This window comes from Myodes glareolus, chromosome 23 (assembly GCF_982192425.1).
Source record: "Myodes glareolus chromosome 23, mMyoGla1.1, whole genome shotgun sequence".
Taxonomy (NCBI): domain Eukaryota; kingdom Metazoa; phylum Chordata; class Mammalia; order Rodentia; family Cricetidae; genus Myodes; species Myodes glareolus.
In genome coordinates, this window is record NC_142048.1 from 6,412,824 (window position 1) to 6,421,895 (window position 9,072).

Sequence of the window (9,072 nt, forward strand, 5' to 3'; positions counted from 1 at the left end):
AACTCAGGTCCTCTGGAAGAACAGTCAGTGCTCTTAACTTCTGAGCCACCTCTCCAGCTCCCGTAGTTTGCTTTCTATTGCTGTGGTAAACACCATGGCCAGAAGTGACTTGGGGAGTAAGGGTTTGTTTCATCTTACAGTCTATCATGAAGGAAAGTCAGTGCAGGGCTTGAGGAGGGAACTGAGCTAGAAGCCATTAAGTAAGTTGCTAACTAGCTTGTTTAGCTTACTTTCTTATGCCAGCCAGGAGCACCTATCCAGAGGTGGCACCACTCACAGTGAACTGGACACTCCCACATCAGCCTTAACCAATTAGGAACTAGACTTGCCCAGTGGTGAGCTTATGGAGGTACTTTTTCAGTTGAGGTTCCCTCTTCCCAGATGACTCTAGTTCATGCCAAGCTGACAGGAAGCTAACCAGCAAGCCCAGGGAGGCTTGAACTTCCAAGAAGCTTGTCAGGGCCAAAAGAAACTGGCGTCTTCTAGTGTGCAAAGTGGAAGCTGGCTTTCAGTCCCCATGGCGCTACTCAGTTCTTCTCCCCTCTCTCTTCCCTAAACTTCTCCAGTTCATGAACTTTCCTTTCCCCTAACTTCTCATCCTAGATAACTCCACCATTTCAGCCACGTGTCCTTGTGATCCCCCCCCTCTCTCTTGATCTCTTTCTTGTCACTGTCTCTTGACCCTCCTCTCTTACTCTCTCTCCTTTCATGGCCCTGTGCAGTCCACTGGCCATATTTAGGCCGTTATTTTCTCTCCCTGCTCTGGACTCTTCCAGATGCCCCTGACTGTGCTCTCCCTCATATCTGCAAGAAAACCTTTCCCTCAACCATACCTTGAAGCAGTCATGTCCTCATTTTATACCTCTGGTTCCAAAGCCCACACTTTATGCAATGCTGGTAGTGTATAAGGCTGGCGGAGAATGGGGGAGTAACAGCAATGGAGGAGAATGGGGGAGTAACAGCAGTGGAGGAGAATGGGGGAGTAACAGCAGTGGAGGAGAATGGGGGAGTAGCAGCAGTGGAGGAGAATGGGGGAGTAGCAGCAGTGGAGGAGAATGGGGGAGTAACAGCAGTGGAGGAGAATGGGGGAGTAACAGCAGTGGAGGAGAATGGGGGAGTAACAGCAGTGGAGGAGAATGGGGGAGTAACAGCAGTGGAGGGAGGACTCTTTGCTGCTGTCTGTGTTCTGAGTTCTGAACAGCGTTTGGCCAGGGCTTTGGACATGAACGTGGTTTTCCAGAACTGGATAGACCTAGGAAAGGTTTGTCTTTTTCACTCTGTAGGCGCATGGAGGGGCTGTGAAAGGGGCTTGGATCTGCACGAGTGCTGGTACCAGGGCAGGATGAACGCTGCTCTGCATGTGTGGCCGCAAAGCTCAGCAGACCTGGAGGAATAGGTCTAAACTGGTCTTCGAATTTCAGACATCTCTTCCACACCACCCCTTCATGGTACTCATAGACAAGACACAGGAAAAGTAAATTTTGGAATATTGAGCAAACCATTCCTACAAACACTTCTTACCGGGCCTGCATGTGCTTTGGAGTGGCCACATGGGGGATTCTCATTGCCCAGTCTCCCATCGGCATTGCTGAGTTGAGGTATGTTACTCTGCTCTTGAGAACAAAAGCTTCCTGGTGACAGTGCCTGCGGGTGTATTGAAATGGTCTTGACTCCAAGTCCAACAGAGCAATGATGAGTTACCTCAAGTGCAAAGCTGTGTGATTTCTCTTTAGGCTGGTGGTTTGTTTTCCTTGAGGCATTTCTGGGCTCACATCAAGTGGGTTGGGTTGCATGTTTGGTGACAGGATCATCATGGCCTAGGAAGCTGTGTCACAGAGCCAAGGCTGTCTGTAGCAAGGAGTGACAAGCTGGCTACTGGCTTATAACCATCCAGCAAGCTTGTTGGGCTCTGGCACCTTTAGATCCTTTGGGGTTCTTGATTATAGGGAATTTGTTCCAAATCTTATTCCTCTATGGCCTGGAATCACTGAGATATTTTCAGAAGTATGCTAGAAAACTTCCATTACAGCAGACAGCAGAGTTCATTTTCTTCTGCCTTTCTTCCTCTGAGTTCTGGGAGTCTTTAAATATAGGGGTGGGGTAGATACATTACCAAGGCTTCTTTGTTTTTGAGAATTTTGGCTGCCAATTCATTCTCCTTTTAAAATGTTTCTTCTATGCTGCTCTGAGTGGCCTTCACTGTTGCACACAGCAACATGATTTAAACATACACGCTGAGGATATTAAGTATACATAGAAATACCCAGGGAGGACAGTTGGGCCATGGAGACCCTGAGTTCAATCCAGAGTCATTGTGTGGCAGAGGAACCTGCAGGGCAGAAGCTTGGTGGACCTCAGTAAGAAAGCCCTGGGGTGTTCCTTTTGCCCCAGTCATCTACTGAACCCATGACCTAGAGTGGAGAGATGAAGCCTGGAGAAAGAGAGAGAGAAAGAGGGCTTGAAGGGGAAAAGGGGTAGAGGGGGGAGATTTTCTGAACACTGAACACCATCTCCAGTTCTATAGTATGGACTTCTAGAACTCTGGGTGGTCATTCAATGAAGGGGCTCATCTTGGACTCTAACAGGGAGAGTAGTAAGAGGCCCCTTGACAAGGAGCAGTAAAGGATTAGCTAATAGGACACTCGGAGGGATTTCAGGGCTGCTTCTCTACACTCCAGCCTCCATGTATGGGCCACTTTCAAACTAGTATCTCTAGGACTCTGAGAAAGGCACTCTCGGCCTAGGTCTGGTGTCAGATACTAGTAAGTCAAGCACTCAGGAGTCTGAGGTGGGAGGATTGCCTTTACTACTAAACATACAACAGCAAAGCTTAGATTGCTGAACCAACCCCAGAGAAAGGAATTCCTTCTCACCTCGGTGCCAACGGACACAGCACCCCTACATCAACATCACTCTGTTGCTTAACTGGGGGGCCAAGCGCCATCTGCTTTCCTCCCATGGATTACGCTGCTTGCCATGGCTACCGCAAATGCTATGTTTCCAGCCTGACCAGAAGTGCTTAGAGAGCGCACAACACTGTAGGGATTTTCTTCCCTTCTTCTCTACATTTTTCAATTACAAACTTCCAGCTTAACCAACCCCACAAATGTAGTTAACACACAACCCTTCCCCCCCTTTTCTTCTTCTTAGAACTCTGTACTGAATTAAAGCACCATCCTTAATTAATCCTCCTGTTGTTTGCCTGGTGGCTTCACAGCCACACCCCCTCCGAGACACAAAGTGCCTGCTTTATCAGTCTTATCCCTAAGAAATTGTTAGCTCCAAGAAATTCATGTTTGGTATCATTGTTCTTTACCAAAGAATTGTTAATTATGTCTGTGTGGATATAGGAACTGGGAACCTTGTAGGACTGGGAGGAACATTGAGAGAGGTCATCGGGTGTACAGTGAAAATGCTTTGGGGAGAACAGAGGAAGAGCAATGGGACATGATGAAAAGATGTATGTGAGAAAATTTGCTTACTCTCACACCTCTTAGTCAGTGTTTGCTTGCTATAGCTTTCCTTCTGAATCCTGAGAGGTTTAGGGGGGCTTGCACTTCCACATAAATCTCGATATATCCCCGTCAGCTGCTGTGATGGCTGAACCATTCCTAGACTTATAAAGAAGAAGAGTGAGCTCTCAGAGAGTCCAGTTGCTATGGTTTGAATGCCCTCTCTGCCCTCCCCGCCAACACCTCAGGTTGAAATATGGCCCCCACTGTGAAATGCTGAGATCAGGTGGCACCTTTAAGAGGTGACTGAGTCATGAGGGCTCTGCTTCATTAATGGATTAGTTCAGGGATTAGCTGACAAGTTAGTTAATGGGTTAGTGGATGGGAAGACTGATGGGTCATTTTGGAGTGACTCAATTATAAAAAGAGAGCTCTCTGTCATGCTTTCTCTGGCAATAGTAAGGCTTCACCATGCATCACACAGTAGGAAGACCCTCCTCGGGTGCCGTGTGGGTGCCAGCACCATGTGTTTGGACTTCCAGAAGCCTGAGATATAGAGATTTATTTCCTTTGTAAATGGCCCTGTGTGTGGCATCAGTTTTAGCAAGAGAGCATGAACCAAGACGTCAGTCTTTCCCCGATCTGTTATTACTAGAATGTATCATTATGCAGGGAAACTATCAACATCTCATCTTAGATAAAGGACAGAAGTCAGAATCCAGCCCTCAGAAACTTGCTTTGTTTTGTCTTTTTAAAAACAAATATTTTTTTCCTTTTCAAGAGTCATATGTGTGTTAAAAACTAAAAAAGAGACTTCTTGCTCTACCAGAGACCAATTCGGCTGCCAGAAGTCCAGCCCCCTACTCAACCACAGGCTACACCAACTATAACACCAGAGAGAAAACAGAAACCAAGAATCAAAACACCCATCCAACAAAGACAAACTCAGAAATCAGCACCTAGACCTATAATTATCACAAACCCAGATCCTAGAGGCCAGCATAAGAACAAAATCAACAACAGCCAAGGCAGTATGTCAGCACCAGTGCCCAGTTCTCTGACTACAGCAACCCTGAGTATTCAAACACAACTGAAAGCTCACGGAAAACATCTTAAAACCAGCTTTATTAAGATGATTGTATTTCTTAAAGAGAAAATTAGTAAGTCCCTTAAAGAAATCCAAGAAAGCACAAACAGGTGAAGGAAATGAATAAAATTGTTCAAGACCTGGAAATGGAAGTATGAGCAGTAAAGAAAATGCAAACTGAGGGAATTCTGGAAATGGGAAATCAAGGTAAGTAAGCAGGAACCATAGATGCAAACATTACCAACAGAATAGAAAAGATGGAAGAGAGAATCTCAGGTGGAGAAGATACTATAAAAGAAATGGATACATCGGTCAAGGAAAATGTTCAATCTAAAAATTTCCTGACACAAAGCATCCAAGAAATCTGGGACACCATAAAAAGATCAAATCTAAGAATAATACAAATAGAGGAAAGAGAAGATTCCCAGCTCAAAGGTCCAGGAAATATTTTTAGCAAAATCACAGAAGAAAATTTTTCTAACCTAAAGGAGGAGATGCCTATAAAGATGCAAGAAGCTTGAAGAACACCATAAATTGGACCATAAAAGAAAGTCTGTGTGCTACATAGTAATCAAAACACTAAACATACAGAACAAAGAAAGAATACTAAACGTTTCAAGGGAAAAAGGCCAAGTAACATACAAAGTCAGCCTTATCAGAATCACACCCGACTTCTCAACTGAGACTGTAAAAATGAGAAGGGCCTGGAGAAATGATCTGCGGACACTAACAGACCACAGAAGGCAGATCAGACCACTATACCTAGCAAAATTTTCAATCACCATAAATGTATAAAACAAGATATTTCATGATAAAGTCAAGTTTAAGCAATATCTATCTACAAATCCAGCCATACAGAAGATATTTGAAGTAAAACTCAAACCCAAGGGGGTTAACAATACTCATGAAAGCATAGGAAATAAATAATCTTACTTTAGCAAAACCAAAAGAAAGGAAATGCACTACACACGCACACATACACACATACACACACCACCACCATCAACAGCAGCAACAAACAAACAAAAACAGAAATTACCAATTACTATGAATCATTGATCTCTCTATTATCAATGGACTCACTTACCCAATAAAAACACACAGACTAATAGGATGGCTACAAAAACAGGATCTAGTCTTTAACTGCATGCAAAAAATATACTTCAACATCAATGATATTACCTCAGAATAAAGGGTTTGGAAAAGATGTTTTAAGCAAATGGATCTAAGAAACAAGGTGGTATAGCCATTCTAATATCTAACAAAATAGACTTCAAACCAAAGTTAATCAAAAGAGATGGGGAAGGGTGGTTTACAGTCATCAAAGAAAAAAATCCACCAAGAGAACATTTCAATTCTTAATGTCTATGCTCTGAGCTCAAGGGCACCTACATTTGTAAAAGAAATATTACTAAAGCTTAAATCACACACTGACCTACAAACCCGTGGGAACTGAACAACTCTCTACTTAATGACTACTAGGTCAAGGAAGAAAGAAAGACAGGAATGAAAGCCAACCTAGAATTCAGTGAAAAAGAATGCACAATATACCCAAACTTAGGGGACACAAGGAAAGTGCTCTACAGAGTAAGTTCCATGAAGGCTTTAAAGCTATAGAGAAAACTTGTCTCAAAAAAACAAAAAAAGAAGAAGAAAAGAGAAAGGAAGGAAGGAAGGAAGGAAGGAAGGAAGGAAGGAAGGAAGGAAGGGACACTACTGACGACTGAAATCAATAAAATAGAAACAAAGAGAAAAATACAAAAAAATGGTTCTTTGAGAAAATTAATAAGACAATAAACCTTTATCCAAACTAACTATAAGACCCAGAGAGAGACTATCCAAATTAATAAAATAAGAAATAAAATGGGGTCATAATAACAGACACTGAGAAAATTAAAAGAATCATTAGGTCATACTTTAAAAACCAATACAACACAAAATTGGACAACCTAGGATAAATGGATACATTTCTCAGTAGATACCACTTATCAAGATCAAGTAAACAATTTAAATAGACCTGTGACCTTTAAGAAATAGAAGCAGTCATTAGAATTTTCCCAACCAAAAAAGCCTGTGGCCAGACAGTTTCAGTGCAGAATTCTATCAGACTTTCAAAGAGGACAAGTACCAAAGAATTAAAAAAAATGCCAACTTTCCTCAAACTATTCTATAAAATAAAAATAGAAGCAACATTATCACCATAGATCCTTCATCTGGCGATGGATGGCGATACAGACGGAGACCCACATTGGAGCACCGGACTGAGCCCCCCAAGGTCCAAATGAGGAGCAGAAGGACGAAGAAAATGACGAAGGACTGCGAGGGATGCTATCACCCACTGATACAAGGGGTCGTGTCTAATGAGAGTTTACCAAGGGCAGTTGGACTGCGACTGAAGGAGCACGTGATCCAACCAGATTCTCTGAATGTGGCCGGATTCTCTGAATGTGGCTGGCCCGGAGTCTTTCTGAGAAGCCATTGACAATGACACTGGGACTAGTTTCCTCTGCATATACTGGATTTTTGGGATCCAGTCTGTTTGGATACTCACCTTCCTGGACCTGGAGGGAGGGGGGAGGAACTTGAACTTCCCACAGGGCTGGAAACCCTGACTGCCCTTAGGGACAAAGAGGGAGGAGGAGAGGGAGGGGGGGGGAGTGAGAGGGTGTTGGGAAGAGGGGCGTAAATGGAAACTTTTATAATTTAATAAAATTACTTTTAAAAAAATAGAAGCAACATTACTATATTCATTTATAAAGTCAAAGTCACCCTGATACCCAAACCACCCAAAGACTCAACAACAAAAAAAAAGAATAACAGACCAACTTCCCTTATGAACATAGATGCAAGAATATTCGAAAAACAAATCTAAGGGGGCTGGAGAGATGGCTCAGCGGTAAAGAGCATTTCCTGCTCTTCCAATGGTCCTGAGTTCAATACCCAACAACCACATGGTGGCTCACAACCATCTATAATGAGGTCTGGTGCCCTCTTCTGGCCTTCAGGCATACACACAGACAGAATATTGTATACATAATAAATAAACATTAAAAACAAACAAACAAATCTAAGAACACATCAAAAAGATCATCCCCTATGACCAACTTAGGTTTCATCCCAGAGATACAGAATGTTTCAACATATGAAAATCAGTCAATGTAATCTATCATATAAACAAACTGAGTGAAAAAACCCACATGATAATCTCATTGAATACTGAAAAAGGCTTTCAAAACATTCAATACCCCTTCATGAGATGGATACAAGGAACATACCTCAACATAATAAAGGCTATTTACAGCAAGCTGGCAACCAACATCAAATTAAATAGAGAGGAACTCAAAGTAGTTCCACTAAAATCAGGAACAAAACCAGCTGTCCACTCTCTCTATATCTATCCAGTATTGTGCTTGAAGTTCTAGCTAGAGAAACAAGACAACTGAAGGAGTCAGGGGAGAGAAACTGTGATGTAGGAGTCATCTGTCTATGTGTTACTTTCATTGGTTAATTAATAAAGAAATTGCTTGGCCTGATTGGTCAGAACATCTGATTGGACAGAACAGAATGCTGGGAGAAATAAGCAGAGACAGTCAAATGCCATGGAACCAGCCGCCAGGTCAGACATGCTGAATCTTTCCCAGTAAGCCACCACCTCGTGATGGTGCTATACAGATTATTAGAAATGGGTTCATCAAGATGTAAAAATTAGCCAATAAGAGGCTAGAACTAACAGGCCAGGCAATGTTTAAAAGAATATAGTCTCCATGTAATTATTTCGGGTTTAAACTAGCTGGAGAGCTGGGATCCTGGCAGGAATGCAGTCTGCCGCTCCTTTTGCAACAAAATTGGGAAAGAATAAGTCAAAGTATTGGTATTCACAGATGATATGCTAATATATACAAGCAGCCCCTTAAAATTCTAGTAAGGTATTCCTATAGCTGCTGCACACCTTCAGTGAAGTGCATGGATAAAGGATTAACTAAAGAAAAAATCAGTAGTCCTCCTATATGCAAATGACAAATGAACTGAGAAAGAAATTAGGGAAACAATACCTTTCACAATAGTTACAAACAATACAAAATATCTTAACTCTAACCAACCAGGCAAAAGACCTGTATGTTAAAAAAAAAAAACCTTCAAATCTTTGAAGAAAGAAAGTAAAGAAAACATCAGAGGACTGAAAGATCTCCTATGCTCTAGGATCAGTAAGATCAACATAGTAAAAATGGCAATCCTATTCAAAGCAATCTACAGATTTAATGTAATCCCTATCAAAATTCTAACACAATTTATTACAGACCTTGAAAGAACAATATTCAAAATCCTATAGAAAAACAAGAAGCCTAGGATAGCAAAAAATATTATTGTATAATAAAAGAACTTCCAGAGGTAGCACCATCCCAGATTTCAAGCTGTACCACAGAGCTAAAGTAATTAAAACTATATGGTATTCACAGAAAAACAGACACATTGATTCGTGTGTCAAATGTTGACCAATTGAATTAAATAGAAGTCCCAGACACAAATTCGCAG